At 47.2% G+C, this 20,496-nt stretch overlaps 1 protein-coding gene and 1 non-coding gene across 2 annotated transcripts in view; both read right to left on the reverse strand.

Moving 5' to 3' along the window:
• Positions 1-1,977: 1,977 nt before the first annotated feature.
• The window catches only part of rad51b (RAD51 paralog B), a 138,121-nt gene continuing 119,602 nt past the window's right edge, over positions 1,978-20,496 (reverse strand). The window contains exon 11 of the mRNA XM_056294354.1: positions 1,978-2,081. The gene's annotated coding sequence lies outside the window, so the exon portion shown is untranslated. The remainder of the gene's footprint in view (positions 2,082-20,496) is intronic.
• On the reverse strand, positions 17,848-17,952 carry LOC130125832 (U6 spliceosomal RNA). The gene has a single exon (XR_008811668.1). It is a non-coding gene; the product is annotated as a U6 spliceosomal RNA (small nuclear RNA).

Here is a 20,496-nt window from a genome sequence, read left to right on the forward strand (position 1 = left end):
CCTTTAGTTAAGAAATATTTTCTTTTTATTGTGTGCGGAGAAGCTAAGAATTTGGCCATGCAGGCAGACTTCCAGAGTCTCCCAGAGTACAGTGGGTCATATCTGGTGTAGCATTTGTTTCAATAAAGAATTTAACCTGGATGCTTAAATAATTAAACAACCTAGAGTCTGAGAGTAGAAGAGAGTTCAGGGGGGCATAGTCAGAAATGACAATACTATGATACATGATGTGGTCAGTAACGGGTATAAGTAAAGTGTCTAGAAGAATATAATCAACTTGTTAGTAAGTGCGGTGAACTGGCAAGAAAAGAGTAAATTCTCTTCCCGTTGGGAAACTAAACTGCCAGGGTTCTAACAACCCATATTGTTCAATGTAATTATGAATGACTATGGCTGTCTTCGACAGTGATACAGGTCTGGTGGCAGAGCGGTGTAGCTCAGGAGTGAGGACACATTTCAAGACCCGTCTAATAATTAAAAAATGGTTGTCCCCACTGGGTAGGGCTGGAAAAAAAAGAAATAATAAAAGCATCATCATCCCAGTTAGCTGCATATGTTTGCTAAAATTACAGGTTTACTTGGGAGTTTACCAGTAACTACCACATATCTTCCATTGAGTCTGCTATGATTTTTTCAGCTTCAAATGAAATATCTTTATGTATAAGTATAGCAGTTCCCCTGGCCTTTGAGTTAAGCTTCGAGTAAAAAACCTCCCCTACTCGGCCTTTTGGGATTCTAGTAACATCAGCATTGCGAAAGTGTCTTTCCTGAAGAAATTATATACCCACCTTTAACTGAGAGAGGTGAACCAGTACTTTGTTCCTTTTTACTGGGTGGTTTAGGCCCTTGACATTCCAAGAGATTAGATTAAGCTAAAATCATCACGGGTAAATTGCAGGTTCGGGCTAGCATTAGCTTCTGTAGCTTTGCCAGTGATTAATGTTAGCCGTGGGGTGTGGCTATCGCTAGCCACGGGTCTGTTCGAGTTCCTTGCTCTCATACTGGGCTTTCTGCTCATCATGTGATCCTGCTATTCAACAAGTTTTACAACAAATTGCTATCCTCAAAAAGTGCGTGTTTCATAATTATAGCTTGATAAATTAAGTTAGTGAATATGATATAGGTGAAGAGCACTTGAGTTCACGTCTTTGCTCTGCCATGACACCGGAACTCCCCCCGGATCCGTTTTTTGAGCCTTTCCTTGGCACACTGCAGTTTCAAAGCGGATTTGCTCAGCCATGGTGATGACTGCTTATGTTGATCCTAATATGTCTTGTTACATTACCTTAACACCACATGCACATGTTAAGGTTAAAAACTTGATTTTCATCAGAGGGGGTATTTAAAATGTAATATGCTTTTTGTTGGGCTGTTTTTACTCTTTGCTTCTTCTACATTTGTCTCAAGCCCTCTCGAAAACACTTCCAAATTCAACCAACTTAAATAAATACTGGCCCGCGTTCATCGTTAACTCAACTGACGTTGGCGAATCCTGGTGCCTCACAAGAGGTTCTTCAATCAACAAAAACGTCCTTGCCTATTAACTTAAAAGCCTCTTTCCTGTCTTTCAATCAAGTCCACACACCCCTTGTGTTAACTTTCTGGGGGGGAAAGCAGCTAGCGCATCTGAGAAGGGCCAATTGGAGGCTCCTCATCCAGTTTGGTGTGTGTGTGTGTTGGGGTGGGGGGGATCTCTTATCACACCCCATGGGCCCCCTGTGGGATAACATGCCACGATGAGTGCATGAGCGCCAGTAAATCTGAAATGTGCCCCTCAAATAACCCCTTGCGTTCTTTTTCTCTGTCAGACATGGTACCCCGTCCACAATAATAACAGATAAGAGTGTAGGGAGAGGGTTAAGGGGTAAAAGGGTGTGTGTGTGTGTGTGGGGGGGGGGTGTTACAGAAAAAGGGATTTTCGAAAAATAAAAAAAGATTAAAATAAAATAAACCACAGCTGTTGTCTTTTGTGTAAGATGGTAATATGGCCGTGTCAACAGTCGGCCGTTGTGTGCCAGGGCCTCTGGGCTCTCATGCAGCTAAAACATGTTGGTAGGAAGACTGCCACGGGAGATTGGGGGCTGGAAGAGAAGAAGCAGGGAGGCAATTAGCTCAAAAAATAGTCTGTGAGTGCGGTTCTATAAAATTGGATTTACTGCTCCCTGGACATGAAAAGCAACCCTTTGGAAACAAACACGAGGCTCCTATATTTAGCTTTCGCGATGTCCATTGTTTGGGACTTATATATTCATTGTACTGAGTGTTGAATAAATATTGACCACAGCAGCGGGCCACTTTATCTCAGCTTCCCTTCACAAGTGTTAGCAACCCTACTTGTGACCTGAACCGGGAACTCTCTGAATAGTTCAAATGTTCCGTTTCCATTCTTACGGAGGTCAAAGTTCTAATGTTTACACCATCACGGCGTAATGTGCGCAATTAATCCCGGGGCCAATGCGGAGCAATAGCTCTCCGTGACAGCCCGTTGTTGTAAACCAAGGCCAAAATCAGCAGAACGAAAACCATTACAAGTCCCACAGGCCATCCGTCCGCCCAGAGAACATGAACCTGCCTAGCCTGGCTCTTTGGCCAACTCAAACTCGTCTGTTACGGATCACCAAATCGCTGTAAAACACGTTGTCTTTAACATTTACTTTATTAAACATGAAAGCCAAACTTCTATCACATGGCATCAAAACCGTCTTCAGACAGAGCTGCAGATTCGACGTGGGAATTTTTTAGGAGCCCTTAAACGTACCTCATCCCGCCACAACACGCACTGCCCTTGGCCTCAAGATTTCCCCTCGGACAGACTCAGAAGTAGCAGCAGAAACAGGAAGTAGCAAGTTGCGCAAGATCTTGCCTCAGGCTTCCAGCATGGCCACACACACAAGCACACACAGGTCAGATGTTTTTCAGTGCTTCTACTTATCCTGACACAATTCTGCAGATACAAACAAAGACCACAGGTATTCATTCTGCACGAAAGCTCTGCTCCATCCCTTGCGTCTGACCTGCCCGTTACACTAACAGTCGAGCTCGGTTATGCCTGTTGGTGCTGAATAGTTACACATTGAGGGACTGCGTTATGATCCATCGCTCACAACAAAACAGGGCGAGAAATCATCGGCGGGCTACCCAGCCAAGCGCTTCAGCCGGTCAGCTTGTCTACTCCTTGTCCCACTTCAGCAGGTATCCGACCATCATCCCGCCATCGTTGACTAACCATCAACCTTACCACAACCCTGTTTGACCGAGAGTCTATTTGACTGAGACCTGATGGCATGAAAAAAGAGAGAAAACTCTGGAGTACCCCGGCCACTGTGACCAAAGGATAATAACAAGGTCATTTCCTACCCAGCAGTGAATGCGCGGTTTGGATGGAAGTCTTTTAGTACAAAGTCCGCAGTTTTCGGGGTTTTTTTTTTTTTAGTTCCTTTACCCCAACGCTTCGGGGGGAAATGGATCGTAGTAGATCAGGGTGACTCCAGAGGAGCCATTGTGTAGCGGCCTTGAACTTTGACCTCCAAGGCAAAGGACAAGACTATTGTTAATTAACATGAAGTGAATGAAGTATCAGAAAATGTTATCAACCTTCGTCTCCGTGTTCATCTAAGCCTATGTGGTTGCTAATCATAGGAAACCATTACTGATGTGTCAGTTGCTGAGTAAGTCATATCTCAATAAAGCTTAATCTAATAATCTCTACAGGGCATAGAAACCAAACTGCGGTTCTGCGAGGGGAAACCAGAGAGAAAGAGAGAAAGAGAGAAAGAGTCACATGAAGCTAACTTATATTATTAAGTTGTGGTAAGACAGAGATAGAAACAAACTGGGCTGCTACAGGGGGAACTCATAACCCCCCCCCCCACAATAAACTGTATCCCAGGGCAAACCATATTCTGACAATTTAATAGAGCTGGTCGAGAAAACTATGGGAACCATGGAGAGTATGACCCTTGGGTACATACCACACAAGGACTCAAACCAACAACCCCAAAGGCTTAGGACAGAAAAACAGGGTTGACAAATGAGACGGCAGAGAGAGAGAGAGAGAGAGAGAGAGAGAGAGAGAGAGAGAGAGAGAGAGAGAGAGAGAGAGAGAGAGAGAGAGAGAGAGAGGCGAGAGAACGATGGGAATTCTCTGTAACATAGAGAAAGTTGAGTTTTTAGAATCTTAGACATGTTAATCTATCGGTGAACGTCAGCAATTCTCCCCTAGAACTGCAAATCAACACAGCACCAACCCCCGTCATGCAGCAGACTCCGGCCTCCACGGGCCTCTGTGGCATTGCAGATTGTCTGCAAGCCTTTACTGTGCATCCAGATAAGCCTCGCAAGTGGCACGAACATATGTGGAGGCGATGTCACAGTGTCCACAGTGTCAGTTTCACTTTCTCATCCTTTTTTTGGCGCTCTGAAAGAGCATTGCAAAGATCCTCCTCTCTTTCCTGGATTATTAAGCGTGCATCGAGACGTCCTCCACTCTTGTTTCTAGCGAGCGAGAAGGGGTTCGTTAACTGTGCACGTCTGTAAACTGTACAACACCATGCGTTCTTGTGTGTTGTTTCAAGCCTGTCTGTCCGTGTAGTTTGGAAAAGAACACATTCATGTTGCCTCTGTTCACCTTTACTCAAAGCGTGTTGTCGTTAATATGTCGGGGTTAATATTAACATACGGTCGAGTAACGTGTTGTTACAGACACAGGGACTGACACTTGTACAAAGTGCCTTACAAAGCAATCCGTTTGGCTGATAAGTTAGTGAAATGCCCTCGTGAGTGTTGATTTAGGTTTCTAGTGGCAAGCAGCAACTGCACATTGGGTGGCGTTTTGAATGCCTTGCATTTCATGGCGACAGCTCAAAGAAAACAAATCCCATTGAACACACAAGCAGATCCAAAGCAGGGATACTCAGGCTCAGGGGTGGGAGCGCTGGAGAGATTCTAGCAGAAAAGACACAACCATAGTGAACTAGCATAAACGACACAACCATAGTGAATGTCTCTATAATATCAATATGTCTGAGTTCATATGTATCAGTCGTACAGTGTGATTCACCGGGTTATGAGTCTGTTGATTTTAATCAGAATCAGAAGAATTTCTGTGAATTATTGTTGTACAGCTTCCTCTCTGAGAACAAGGAACTACCTCTCTGTTTGTCTGTCTGTCCATCTAGTTCTCTATCGCTTTAATGCTCCATATGTCTCTGTACAGGGGGCGGCATGGTGGCGCAGTGGTTAGCATGGTCACCTCACAGCAAGAAGGTCCTGGATTCGAGCCCAGGGGTAGTCCAACCTTGGCGGTCATCCTGGGTCGTCCTCTGTGCGGAGTTTGCATGTTCTCCGTGGGTTCCCTCTGGGGGCTCCGGTTTCCTCCCACAGTCCAAAGACATGTAGGTCAGGTGAATCAGCCGTACTAAATTGTCCCTAGATGTGAATGTGTGTGTGAGCCCTGTGATGGACTGGTGGCCTGTCCAGGGTGTCTCCGCGCCTGCCGCCTGGTGACTGCTGGGATAGGCTCCAGCATTCCGCGACCCCGACTGGGATAAGCGATTTGGATAATGGATGGATGGTTCGGGCTTCTGCCATTTCCCTCTAAGCAAGATCTGCATCAGATCTGGTCGTATGCCATCAGACTGGTGGTATTACACCAGCACATTACATATGGATAAGAACCGGGGGCCTAATTCATCAATCATTCGTACATACACATTTGTTCTTACACACCCACGGAATTGCTTAACCCTCAAGATAGTCTGACAGGTAGCAACAAAGCCTGATGGTTATCTGTAATTCCTTCCCCCTAACAGCTATTGTCTACCTCTTGCAACGAGCAATCACCCAGGCCTGCAAAGACATCAATCATCGCCAATTGGTGCCTAAATTCAGGGGTTAGCCAGGTTCTACACTGGTCTGTCAGACAAACCCCAGGGCTACAAACCCATGGGTGTGTAAGAGCAAATTTGTATGTATGAACGACTGATGAATGAGGCCCCAGGTCAGTGGAACTAAAAAAAGTCTTTTCTTCCCTCTCTCACTGTTGGTCGGAGCATTAATTACAGATTCAAGTTTCAAGTTTATTTGTTCCTATATGAAAGCCCTGTGTGATGGCCTGGTGGCCTGTCCAGGGTGTCTCCCCGCCTGCCGCCCAATAACTGCTGGGATAGGCTCCAGCATCCCCGCGACCCTGAGAGCAGAATAAATGGTTTGGATAATGGATGGATGGATGGATGGATGGATGGATGGATGGATGGATAGTTGTACAGTACATCACCCTGTTTGTCTTAATATAAATGTTTATTTTGCTGCCCCTGTTTTTTCATGCTCAACGATCCTTCTACCTACCTACCTACCAACCTACCTATCTATCTATTTATCTATCCATAGGGCGCCCTACCCCATCGGTGCGCCGGTGCTCGAGTAATAAATAAATAAAAACTGCATCTTTAAAAGAAAACCTGCATCTATTTATTCTTTTATTAGGCCCACTATTGGTGAACGTTTTAAGTATGACTCACGTGATCCAAATAAAATGGTTACAGCTCTGTGAGTGTGTACATTAAGGGGTGTAGTTATGTAGCCAACTGCCAATGTAACGTAGGAATCATAAATACTGCGTGATGAACACCAAGGTATGGTATTCATTTGTTGTGAATGCGGCCAATATGCATGTAAATACTCCATGAAGAATACCAAGTTATGGTATTCATACACCAATCAGCCAAAACATTAAAACCACCTGCCTAATAATTGTGTAGGTCCCTCTCGTACCACCAAAACAGCTCTGACCCATCGAGGCATGGACCCCACAAAACCTCTGAAGGTGTTCTGTGGCATCTGGCCCCAAAACATTAGCAGCAGATCCTTTAAGTCGTGCAAGTTGCGAGGCGGAGTCGCTGTGGATTGGATTTGTCGGCCCAGCACATCCCACTGATTCTTGATTGGATTGAGATCTGAGGAGTCTGGAGGCCAAGATAACCCCTTGAACTCTTTGTCATGTTCCTAAAACCATTCCTGAACAATTTTTGCAGTGTGGCAGGGCGCATTATCCTGCTCAAAGAGGCCACTGTCATCAGGGAATACCGATGTCATGAAGGGCTGTACTTGGTCTGCAAAAATGTTTAGGTAGGTGGTACATGTCAAAGTAACATCCACATGAATGCCAGGACCCAAGGTTTCCCAGCAGAACATTGCCCAGATCATCACACTGCCTCTGTCGGCTTGCCTTCTTCCCATAGTGCATCCTGGTAACATCTCTTCCCCAGGTAAATGATGGACACGCACCCGGCCATCCTCATGATGTAAAAGAAAATGTGATTTATCAGACCAGGCCACCTTTTTCATTGCACCATGGTCCAGTTCTGACGCTCATGTGTCCATTGTAGGCGTTTTCGGCGGTGGACAGGGGTCAGTCAGCATGGGCACTCTGACCAGTCTGCGGCTACACAGCCCCATACACAGCAAGCTGCGATGCACTGTGTGTTCTGACACCTGTCTATCATAGCCAGCATTAACTCCTTTTCCAATGGTGCCACCTCCTCCGATGGTGGTTGCTGTTTGCACCCACCCACAGCATGACAGGCTGCAGTTCCCGTCTCTGCTTTTGTGGACCAGTCTGTAATGTCCACCATCTGCAGCTCTCTACTCTCCAGTATGGCCCCCCTACACCCCTTTCTGTCCTGCTTGTCCGCCCCCAGGACCAACTCAGGTTCCCTGGCCTCCCTGCAGTCATACTGGCAGCCCTCCGTGTTGCATGACCACCAAGACAACACGTCTGCGTTGCCATCCTATTCTCCTGCACAGTGGGTCACGGTAAACTCGTAGCACTGCAACACCTCTAACCAACAACCAACTGCCCCTATGGCTCCTTGAATGTCATCAGCCACTGCAAAGAGGCATGATCAGTGTGTTTGGTGAAGGATCAGCCACACAGGTGATAAAGTGTCAGATGGCAAAGCCAACAGCTCCCTGCGAGGGACACAATACCGCTGCTCAGCTTTGCTCAGTGCTTTGCTGTAATAGGCCAAAACTTTCTCTCCCTCTGTCCACACCTATGACAGAACCGTGCCTACCCTCTCGCTGCTTGCATCAGTGTCCTGGGCACCAGAATGGGCGCACTTGTCAGGGCCTGCTGCAGTGTATGAAAAGCCATTTCATAGTCCCCTGACCAGATGAATTGCTGGTCTTTCTGCAGTAACTTGTACAAGGGAGCTGTGATGCATGAAAACCACCACACAAAGTTCCTGTAGTAGGACGCCAACCCTAAAAAACGTTTTAACCCCTTCCTCTCTGCAGGGGTGGGCTTCTCACATATGATGCACACCTTCTCCTCTGCAGGGCCAATCCCCTTGCTGCCTATGCAATGCCTCAGGAAGGTCAGCTGCCTGCTCAGTAGCCTGCACTTGTCAGGATGTAGCTTCAGCTCTACACCCTGATCCTCTCCAGAATGCTGCACAGTGCTGCCACAGGTGTATCGAACAAATCACCGTGAGCCACGTCACCCAAAAATTTTTTTTTTTTAAAAATCAGACATTCACTATGCGACAAACCCAGCTAACACCCTCTCCATTAAATGCTCGAATGTGCCAGGTGCATTGCACAACCCAAAACAAAGCACTTTAAACTGCCATAGTCCCTTCCCTATGCAGAATTTGGTCTTGGGTCATGCTTCAGGAGATAGTGGGACCTATCAATAGCTACTCCTTAAGTCCAAGAAGAGAACCAAGAGGAGCCAGCCACCAGATCGAGGCATTCATCCACATGTGGAAGGAGATTGGTGTCCTTCTTGGTGACCTCATTAAGTCTCCTGTAGTCACCACAGAAGCGCCACCCTCCCCCATTCTTTGGTATCATGATCACCTGTAATGCCCAGGGGTACTCAGAGGGCTCTATTATGCCTGCACGCTGCATTTTCACTGGTGCCTGCTATGCTGCATCCTGTCGACCTAGAGGAAAGTCCCAGGAGTTGCTGCCATATCGGCATGCTGTCCCCTGTATCAATGGAGTGCTACACAAGAGAGCTCTGTCTAGCCCCCCCCCCCTCGCACGCTAAGTAGTCCTGGAATTCAATTAGCAGCTGCCACAGTTGATCCTGCTGTTGCACATCCAGGTCACTGGCACTCTTTTGCCAGATCTCCCACAGAGCTGCCATCCTTCTCCTGTTGCTGCCAGGCGAACCTTCACAGCTCTCCTGCATGGCTGCCCCAGGCATGTAGTGCATAATGGAGTAAGAGGAGCAGCAGTGGATGTTGAGGCAACCCCATCACAGCTATTCTGGGACAACTCCAGCCTCTTCAAAATAATAATCAGGCCAAGATGGCGCTGTGGATGGTAGCCTCGGTTCTGCGCTCTCGTCTTATCTTTTCCCACCTTAGTGCAGGCACTCCTATAATACCACCCCATGCATCACACAGACCGAACACGCATGCACACACACACACACACACACACACACACACACACACACACACACACACACACACACACACCAGAAGGGGCTGACCTCTCCCTAACTCCCACCAACATTTGGCCCAGGCACCGTGAACCATTCTTAAAACCGTACATCTCATCACTAAACTGTGCACATCTGATAACTTGGTGAACTTGAAGACGCTACAATATGTACAACTAAAAATTGCTAAAATACATTGACATTTAGATGGACTAAATTATGTCCAATAACAAAAATCTACTCGGATATTCTGATATCACTGTAGTGTCTTGCATCAAAAGATGCCCAGCCGGAATGGGCTTACAAGCCAGCCAACCAATTTCCATGAAATTCTACTGGATAGTACAAATTAAACGTAATAACCTACATTATTTGTACAAACTAATGTAACTCACCCTCCATCATGGAAAACCATGTACTCAGAGCACGGGCTGAGACGGTCAAGGAGCTCGCCGCCGTGCACTGCAAAACCACGCCCATCCGGGTGAAATATCACGTTTTTAGGGAGTGTCACTACCTAGTCTTGAGTCAGCGGTAGATGAGTCGTCCAAGCGCGAGCGTAAGCTATCTTAGTCAAAGTGGCAATAGACAATTTTTATCATTATGAGGTAAATGTTGATTGCAGTGTAATGACTGTTGAATAATGACACCATTGGTGTTTAGATTGGTTCCCCCTCTTCTCCTGAATTGCCACCTTGTCATCGTGGAGAAGCTTGCGTGTACCAATGATCCCAAGGGTATGCCGTCCAGAGCTTGGCTGCTGGTACAGTCACGCACGGTGGATAGATCAAGGGGGACGTTCCAACAAAGACCTCAACAGCAGAACTGGCGGAAGACAATGCCAGTGAAGACGGATCAGGATCAGAATCAGAAACCCTGTCACTTGAGTGCTTTGAGTGGCTGTTTTAGCTAGAAAAGCGCTATATAAAAATGCAACTTGGGTGATTGATCGGTTGATTTCATTTCATACACTTGTGCGCATGAAATGAAACAAAACATCGAAAGGAGTTGAATCAAGTGCAACTGGACTTGGTATATATCCGTGATATATATCCGTGATTCACGGATCTTTATCAAGTCCACTTGCACTTGATTCAACTCCTTTGGATAAACATGACCTGGATGAATGAGAACATTCACAGACAAGAAACAAAACATAATTTCCCCCAGCCCACAGCAGTGCAACACAAAGACAAAAACACATATCCAAAAACTACAAGAACACATATACGCAAACTAACACGTATATATAAACTACATTAAAAAAAAAATCACTGTCCACAAGAACGAACGCCAGCCAGGATGACTGTCGGAACTGCCCGTCTGCATGGGCTAGCAGTTAGCTTAACCTGCCCTGCTTCCGTGTCCTGTCAGACCGCCCTCAGTGTTTCCTCTTCGGATGCAGCTCTGGTCAGAGCTGTGGTCATTGGGCCCACAGGATGTAGCAGACCAAGCTCCCTCAGCCGATCCAACACTAGCTCTCCCAGCCAGACACCTTCGACACACCTCCTCGCACTCCACACGATGACACTAGAAACACAGTCAAGGCTAGGCGAGGCTGCTGCCAGACCACCCTCAGTGTTACCGGAACTGCCAGTTTGTATGGGCTAGCAGTTAGCTTAGCCTGCCCCACTTCTATGTCCTGTCAGACCGCCCTTGGTGTTATCTCCTTGGGCACAGCTCCAGGCAGGGCCGTGGTCCCTGGGGCCCACAGGACACAGCAGACCAAGCTCTCACAGCCAATCCAGCGTGAGCTCTCTCAGCCATCGAATGAAGACAAACTTAGATGCAGACATGGACAAAGACACTGCATATATGGTACTGGGTAAGGCCGCTGCAAACGTGAATTTGCACCGCCATCTTCCCACACCAGAAGCAGAAATTTGGATGAAGGCTGCAACAGAGAGTGGTCCCCAATCGACTTGGTTCTCCATGCTACTGGATTCTGGCCAACCCCTGCCAAGGACCATGTGGTGGCTGCAGGGGCATCAGACACTCCACGTAAAAAGGTGTCATGCGCAGGCGTCATCCCGCAAAGATACCCACAAGAACCTAGAAGCAGGACAGTCATACTCAACTCCGAGTGACTGCTGATGATGGCTCCCTATAAGCAGGAGTGCACATAACCTTTTTGGTCTGGTTCTCAAGGACGCACCTGGAGACGTTGCTTCGTACTCAGTTTTTATACGGCACGATTATCCTACAAGCTGTCATCGTCACCACCCTCCTGACTTCTCTCCTCACTGTCTTCCTCTCTTTCAAACATGGCAGATAAAGATGTAGGCCTAACTTCTTTCTCCCTGATTGAGTCTGCGATTAGCCATTTGCATCCATAAGTCAACAGCTGGCTTTGGGTCAAAAGTCTCTGTCGTCATCTTAGACAAGTGGATGTGCATCATGGATGAGAGGCGAGAGTCTGACAGGCGGGATCTGTACTTGCTTTTTATTACACTGAGATGTGAAAATCCCCTCTCATATGCAGCACTGCTTAAGGGCAGTGTAAGGGACAACAGAGGGACTTTAATGTTGGAGTAACTATCTGGATTACTTATCTTCACTGTGTTGACCAAGTCATACACAGAAGAGGCTGCCAAACGTTTTCCTACTTGCTTTAAACACATCAATTCTCTGACAGTGGAGTCTCTGTCAACAGACAAGCTGGCCTCATATTTCTGGAGGATGTTAGTAAGTGTTGTGCTGCCAAAACTGTAGAGGTCTTGCATTTGTTGAAGCCAAGTTGAAGGATCAAAAACGAAAAACTGATCACATGACTTAAGGGGTTCATATCTGCTTTCAAACTCATGAATCTGCTCTGTGCATAACTGTTGTCCACTGACTTCCAATTTCTACTGCAGCGGTCATACCAGCTTCCTGTTTGTTGGCGTGTGCTGTTGACAATGGTATATTTTTCACTATGCCTGCAAGATTTGCCATGATTAAATGTCAACGACACCCACAGAACTGTCGACAAACTTTCACCTGCACCTACCAGCAAACGGATGAAAAGTTTCAAGTTGTACATATCAAGTTACAGCCACAATTCCATCCGTCCGACCGTCCATCTGCTCATCCTCATAATTGTGGACGTAACTTGGTATGTACAACTTGAAACTTTTCACCCATTTGCTGGTAGGTGCAGGTGAAAGTTTGTCGACAGTTCTGTGGGTGTCGTTGACACTTATCCATGGCAAATCTTGCAGGAGTAGTGAAAAATGTGCCATTGTCAATAGCACACGCCAACAAACAGGAAACTGGTATGAGGGCTGCAGTCGAAACCGGAAGTCAGTGGACTACAGTTATGCACAGTCTATTAGACCTCAATACATCAGCCTTGTCCTGTCAGCACCAGCATTTGAAACAGTCTCTTTCCTGTACTTGCCTTCACTGTCATGCAATAGTGTCAGCTGTCCAGCAGCTACCATGAGCTCATTTTTGCATTCACCAATAGTCCGTTTATCTTGCTGGAACCTGAGGGGGTGAACTGTAAAATGTTTCCAGTGTCAAACATGTTGGCTAGGAAACACTGAAAACGCTCTGTGCATATATGTTTTAGGTCACTGTCATCACTTGTAGGCACTTGAATTTGAACGGCGGGTAATAGCCTCCACATTTTCAGCAGAATCTCTTGCCTCCATGCAGACCATCTGATGTTGTGAAACTTCCCTAGTTTCACAAAGGCAATGTCATTCTCATCACATATCTTCTTTAGTTGTTCTGTTCTTTTTGCGCCCCCTCTCTGTAAATAAAAGCTCAGCAACTTGGCAACGGAGAGATTAAGTGTCTCACACTATGTTATCATGCGATCAGCTGACTTTGTGCCGTTCTCGAGGGTGTGGGCAGTACACAGCATATGCACAAGGGAATCCCCTATCGCCACCATCTAACGCAATTTGGAAAGGACCCCAGTGTAAACTCCAACGCTGGCTGTGCTGCTCCGTCTGTACACACCGAGACCAACTGCGTCTTCCACTGACCCCTTAAACCACAAGTATGGAAGAGCTGCTCCAGTCCGTTCACTATGTCCTGTGCCGCTCGGTTCACATCCACATGAATTAATCCAAGAAAATGTGAGGTAAACTCTCCGTAGCTAGACACAGACACAATGCACACCATGTCCTGCTCCACCTGTGTTGTCTTCTGATCCATCAAAGAGCACGCCCCAAGATTCCGCTGCTTTCAATTTTTCACTCAGTTCTAAACTGGTTGTCTGCGCGATACTCTGCATGATGCGCCCCCCCCCTCTTCTCGTGAATGACATGCACTCCCGACATCAACTCCAAGCCTCTTGAAAAGTGCAATATCCTCCTCATATGAACGTGCATGTTTCGCTTTGTGAAGGCCAACAGAAAGATATTACAGAGTGCTTGACGCTGTTCTTCACCCAGTTTGTCCTGCCACGTGTCAAGAGGGTGAGTGGATTTCTGGTCCTGCTGCACCTGTTAGCAATAGTTCGCGCTACGTCCATGTGCTCTTTACTCTTCCCGTGCTTTGCAAAAGCTGGACGACTGAACTTTTTTCGTCCCTCTCTAAAAGGCACTGCTTTCATCCGTGAGATCGGGATTTTCTCGGCATATTCTGCAGCACATCTCTGTGCTGGCGTCATGTGTTCGAAGCCAGGCTACTTCCTGTCGCCACTTTCCCGCGAATACACGTTTTTTATGTGCAGGTTCAGTCCGGCATTTCTTTGAAGGTGGTGCAACACCAAAGTAATTACTTAATATAGCTTGTTTCTTCTTTGATGAATGGAGAAAAATCTTACAACCGGAGGAAATTTTTTTAATGTTAAGCTAGTTGTAACATAAGCTAACTAAAGTTAGCACAACAAGTAAGGAAATGTGTGTTTGGTAGATTATGTCTTTGTTGTAACGATGCTTCTTGGCAATAAATCTTATATCAGGCACCTGACTGTCAGCACCTGGGGTACCAGAAGCTCAAAACAAGAGTCAATAGCAGCAGCAAAATAAGCTGTTTGGCATTGGAAGAGAAGATTTGGCAAATTTTTCATGGGCGCAACCGGCGTACTCAGCTCTGCTGCTCATCCCACAAATGCATGTTCCTTACACATGTGGCCCCATTTAAAAGGGGAATAAACAGGCTTTCCAACGGTATAAGATTTATTGCCAAGAAGCACTGTTACAACAAAGAAATCATCTACCAAACACAAATTCCCTTACTTTTTGTGCTAAGTATATTTGCTGGAGCTTAATGTTTAACAGTTAACCTTGCTAACTTGGGGAAAAACGCATCCACGTAATCAAGAACGAAGGCTAAAAGTTGCACGATTAACAACTGATTATTAAAATCGACACATTTGTCATAATTCATTTCTTACCAATGACATATGGAGAAAATCCTGTTGTTTCAGTAAGTAACTGTGTCCCAGAAATGTTGGTACGCAAGAGCGCCTCGTTTCGTATTACCTGCTGCGCGTCGAATCCCCGTGTCACATCCGGCTTGGTCCGGCGTCCCTACAGACACAACTGGCCGTGTCTGCGTGTGGGAAGTAGGATGCGGGTATTTGTCCTGGTCGCTGCTCTAGCGCCTCCTCTGGTCGGTCGGGGAGCCCCCCCCCCCGGATCGGCAGAGGGGGTGGAGCAGCGACCGGGGCGGCTCAAAAGAGCGGGGTAATTGGGGGTGGGAGGTATATTAATTTTTTTTGACCACGCATGCGCACTAGTTATGCGCACCTCTGCCTATACGAGCCATGGCTATGGGTGTATTATAGTAGAACTGGATACGGTGCCGCCGCTCAGACTTGCAGCCATTTTTTTCCAGCGGTCATTAGCGGTCGGTCGGCATCATCAGCTATGATGTTGGCCGCCGAAAAACATGCGCAACAACTGTCCGCCATTTCTCCCTGTCCTCACATGCTCTGACGGCTTCCGTTTTACCCATTTTCGTCCAGTTTGGGATGTTGTCCATCTATGAGATTGCAGTGTAACCGGTTAATTTCGATATGGGGTGTACTGCACCACAAGGCGACATCATTAACCTCTCGGCTAAAGGCTCAGACCCGTTAGCAAGGGACTAACGTGTCTTATTAGTAGTTTACAGTCGTCACCCTCCCCGGAAGCGCGCCCTCGCGCTTTGTTCTTCCCGCGCTCCGAAAAGACTTCTGAGGATCTGCACACTTCCGGATCCCACCGCTGCCACCAGTGTAACCGGTTATTTTCTTGCCCGGTGCGGGTTTCGATACGAGATGTACTGCACCACAAGGCGACATCGCTAACCGCTCGGCTAAAGGGTCAGACCCGTTAGCTAGGGGCTAACGTGTCTTATTAGTAGTTTACACTGGTCTGCCTCGTCGCCTTTTGCCTTCAACTTTGCCTTGCAGCATATTTTTCCATAATACTGCATGTCTTATGGCGCATGGGATGGCCGAAATATTTTCGAGATATTTAAGGAATACACGTGCGGTATTGCAGCCCAGAAAGCATTTTCCCCATAGACCACCATTGTAAAAGAGACGCCTGTAAAACTGTCGACAGGACACCTGCAGCTATAATCATGGTCAATTATTTCTCTTTGTATTGTATGTTTTTAAGCCATGGGGTTTTAATCGTTTTTTAAAAATTCCAAAGCCCAGAAAAATCTTTTTTCCTGCATGACGTCACGGCTGTGTACGAGCACTGTACGCGCGGTCATGTTGTGTCTCGGGAACGAGGACCTGTGCTAGCTCAAACAAACGCTGACGGATGAACAAAAATTAAAGGTAAAGGTGAATAAATGACACAAAGCTGAGCCTTCTCTTTCACACATCAAGATGTTTTGAGTTTGTGGTTTTGCGTCGCGTTTATTGGTCACTTGTTAGACTTTGTTTTGAACGTAATTGTTTGTATAAATGCATCCCCGCGACCCTGAGGGCAGGATAAGCGGTTTGGATAATGGATGGATGGTTTCAAGTCCCAAGTAAGTTCCGTAGTATTCTTATTACGCATCCATTGTTATGCCGATGACACCCAGCTGATCTTGTCCTTCCCTCCTTCTGACACACAAGTAGAGACGCATTGCTGCGTGCTTGACTGGCATCTCGGAGTGGATGGCGACACACCACCTGAAGCTCAGTCTGGACAAGACAGAGCTGATGTTCCTCCCGGGGAAAGGTTGCCCGCACCGAGACCTGGCCATCACCATGACAACACCGTGGTGACGCCAACTCGGACTGCGAGGAATCTGGGTGTGATCCTGGACGACCAACTGTCGTTTGCTGCAAACGTTGCGTCGGTTGCTCGCTCCTGCAGATTTCTCCTCTATAACATCAGGAGGATTCGCCCCTTCCTCACCGACGAGATGGCACAGGTGCTCATCCAGGCTCTGGTCATCTCCTGGCTGGACTACAGCAACTCCCTCCTTGCTGGCGCCCCGGCGTCGGCCATCAGACCTCTGGAGCTTGTTCAGAAAGCTGCAGCTCGTCTGATGTTCAACCACCCTAAGTTCACCCACACAACTCCCCTTCTCATGTCCCTACCCTGGCTCCCAGTAGCTGCTCGCATCCAGTTTAAGACCCTGGTGCTAGCCTACAGGGCAGTGAAAGGAACAGCTCCTTCCTATCTCCAGGCCATGGTCAAGCCCTACACCCCCGCCCGACCACTTCGCTCTGCTGCCTCGGGACGCCTGGTTGCCCCATCACTTAGAGGCCCCTGCTGCCGATCGACCCGGTCACGGCCCTTTTCTGTCCTGGCCCCACAGTGGTGGAATTAACTCCCCACTGACGTCAGGACAGCGGAATCGCTGCCCATCTTTCGGCGCAGGTTGAATACTCAGCTCTTCAAGAACTACTACCCTGTTTCTTGTTCTTAGCACTTATTGTATTCACTCATTTAAAAAAACTCTTTCTCGCGCTTTGACTTTAGCACTGGTTTTGCTCTTAGATGCTTGTTTAGAGAGAAGATGCACTTATGACCTCTGATGACTAGTAGTTCTCCTGATTTCCTAAGTTAAATGATGCACTTACTGTAAGTCGCTTTGGATAAAAGCGTCGGCTAAATGACTGTAATGTAATGTAATGTCATGTAATCCATGAAGTCCGCTAGCGTAGCATTCATGAACGCGCAGCGCTCGTTCTCATAGCCTAGCGGCATGATAGGACTAACACATGGGCCCTAGGTACCCGGAAGTAACCCGGAAGCCAGAAACTTTTTCGGCGTACGCGCCAGTTGAGCAATTCTAATAGGCATGAACAAGCGCCATTTTTAGATCCGGTATCCAGTTCTACCATAATACATCCATGATACGACCTCGAAGGAAAAAGGCTTGATTTACGGCACAAAGGAAGTGCATCAATCGTTGCGGAACCAAAATAGGAAGAGAATAGCGCTGTTGTTTTCCTCGGTAGCCGTCGGCAGCAGCGTAAATGGTGGACAGTGGACAGTAGTTGTTTTGTATACCGAGATACAACCTGATTTTTTTTATTATTATTTTTTGCGCGTCATCCTTGCGCAAGGGCCATGCTACTCTTCTCCGTATTGTTCCGATTTTAGTATATGTACTGCTGAACCTGCTTTTCGGAGCCTTTATTTTGTTTTGTATCCCGTAGCTACAACCTGCTTTATGGAGCTTTTATTTTGAAGGCCAGCAGCGCTCCCTTTGCCCTAAGAAAAGAAGTCGGCCATTTTAATTTGCCAAGAAGTCAGCGGCGGAAGTATCCACCGTAATCCTTGCCTCTTGTGTCGCCTTCGAAAGCATTGTCTGTGAGTAGCTGTCCACCGCATATTGTAGTTTATTGTTCTTTGGTTATTTCTGGGAATTTGTGTGGTGGAGATACACGGAGCCTGATTTGAGATGAGCATGTCCAAAGGAGTTGCAGTCCAGTTGCACTTGATTCAACTCCTTTGGATAGCCATGATGAATGAGAACCTTCACAGACGAGATGAGCATGTGTTTTCGGTGTGCAAGTTAGCTTAGCTTACACTATTTAGCCTAGCTGCACGTAGCCAATTGTTTATTTAGCCTCGCCTGCTATTTTTTAGGCTGGCGTAGTTTAGCATACGCAATTATTTGACGCAACTGTTGAATGTACGTTGTATTAACGTCTATGAATGCCTGTGTGAAATACTGCTAAGTCGTTTTTATTTTCAGTTTTACCCCGTTCATTGTGAATGCAACAGTGCTGTAAAATGAAGCACTAGGAGCATAGAATGCGACTCCCTGACTCCGGTACTCATTTTGATGCCGGTTGGCTGACTGCTTAGCTGCGTTCCTTTCTTCCGTACACACGAGTGTCATCACCCGATCCGTTGCGGAAACCCGATTTGTTTTACGCATGCGTGAACATGCGTCTACTTCCTGTCGGCGTCTGTCGAAGCAATTTACAGTAGTGCATGGGATTTAAATAAAATGTTGTCTTTGTTTTTATTAAACAAACCAGAAAGTCTCAGTTCTTTTAAACCGCCATACGTACGTAAAATTTGTAAACTAAATCCTTTTCGAGAACTTCGTGGATTTATACATATTGTAACATGCATGGATAAGAAGACACGCTGGCCACTGGCCCGCGAGTCTGAGCCTTTAGTCGAGCGGTTAGCGATGTCTCCTGCGGTGCGGGCGACAAGGGTTCGCTTCCCGGCCGCGGCAGTTCCTGTGGTTGCGTTGTTCCCCCGAATTTGCTACATTGGTGTCAGAAGTGGGATGAAGCGACCGTAAAGCCATCGGAAGCGCATGCGCCCTGAGGCGTGAAGGAGCTGATACGCTTAAGCGCGGGGACGCGCTTCCCGAAGGAGTGGGATAGTGTAACGTGCATGGATAAGTAGACACGTTGGCCGCTGGTTCGCGAGTCTGACCCTTTAGTCGAGCGGTTAGCGACGCCTCCTGCGGTGCGGGCGATACGGGCTCGCTTCCCGGCCGCGGCAGTTCCTGTGGTTGCGTCGTCCCCTGAATTCGCTACAATATAATATGTTGTGGGAGTGCAGGAATGAGGAGACGGAGAGGTCGAGTCAATTCCGTTTACTCGCCACACAAAACACCGATACAGCACAATCTCTCGTGGCAACCAGCTAATCGCTGGGCTGCTGCCAGCATGGCTCACCCCGGAAACTAAGCAGTGCTACGTCAGCACTCTGAACGCCTGCCTTAAAGGAGCAGCAGCCCCTGGTGAATCTACCCTCAATTGTGTATCGCCACAATGTGACAAATATTTGTTCAGTAACTCCGGCATTTCTGGCTAACTAGCGTTATTTTTGCAGATGCCTGTTTCCATCTGTGCGATCAACGATGGAGGCAGTTTCACCTTTAAGAGGTATTCCTGCAAATGACAGCAAGAGGCAAAATAATCTTTAACGGGCGAGGGGGTGACACGTTTTCGACAATGCCGTAAAACGATAGCGGTGACGGGAAGTAGACGCATTTTCACGCATGCGTAAAACAAATCGGGTTTCCGTATCTGGATCGGGTAACGTCAACGAGAGCAGTACAGTAGCCAAGCGAATAATCAACGGAAAGCGATTCGGTTGTCTTTGCAACAGCGGCGCAAACAGTAATACCACTTGGAAACGCTAGGGGGAGTCGAAAAGTTGTCGACTGCCACTTGAACGTATCCTCATTGTTAAGTGTTACCGGGTTCAATTTCGTTATTTACATATACACATAGTCTTGGATTGGTCATGAAAAGATTAAACTTGCCAACCGAGTACGCTTCCATTTTTCAGCTTTTCCCGAACTGGGCTACATCTCGGCTGTTCCCAAGTAAGTTCGGAGGTGGTTGAAATTCACTCATCTTCTCGTCGTTATCTCTTATCGGCCTCTGTCTTCACACACACACACACACACACACACACACACACACACACACACACACACACACACACACACACGTGTACTGTAGTCTACAAAAGTAGCCTAAATGAGCTGTGGTCAAATGTCATAAAATGGCGTATGCGCCACTCGCATCTACCCAGGCTGGCGCGAACTACAAACGGAACTACCCCGCAGTCGGCCCTCTCGAGTGCCGTGTTTCCATAGCGATGTCGGAACCACCGGGCTCGTGAGTTGACGTCAACATTTTGCGACAGCGGTTTGCTGTGTTAGCCTATGTGGCTAACTTTATGCTG

The sequence above is a fragment of the Lampris incognitus genome, chromosome 15, assembly GCF_029633865.1.
Source record: "Lampris incognitus isolate fLamInc1 chromosome 15, fLamInc1.hap2, whole genome shotgun sequence".
In the NCBI taxonomy this organism is placed as follows: Eukaryota; Metazoa; Chordata; class Actinopteri; order Lampriformes; family Lampridae; genus Lampris; species Lampris incognitus.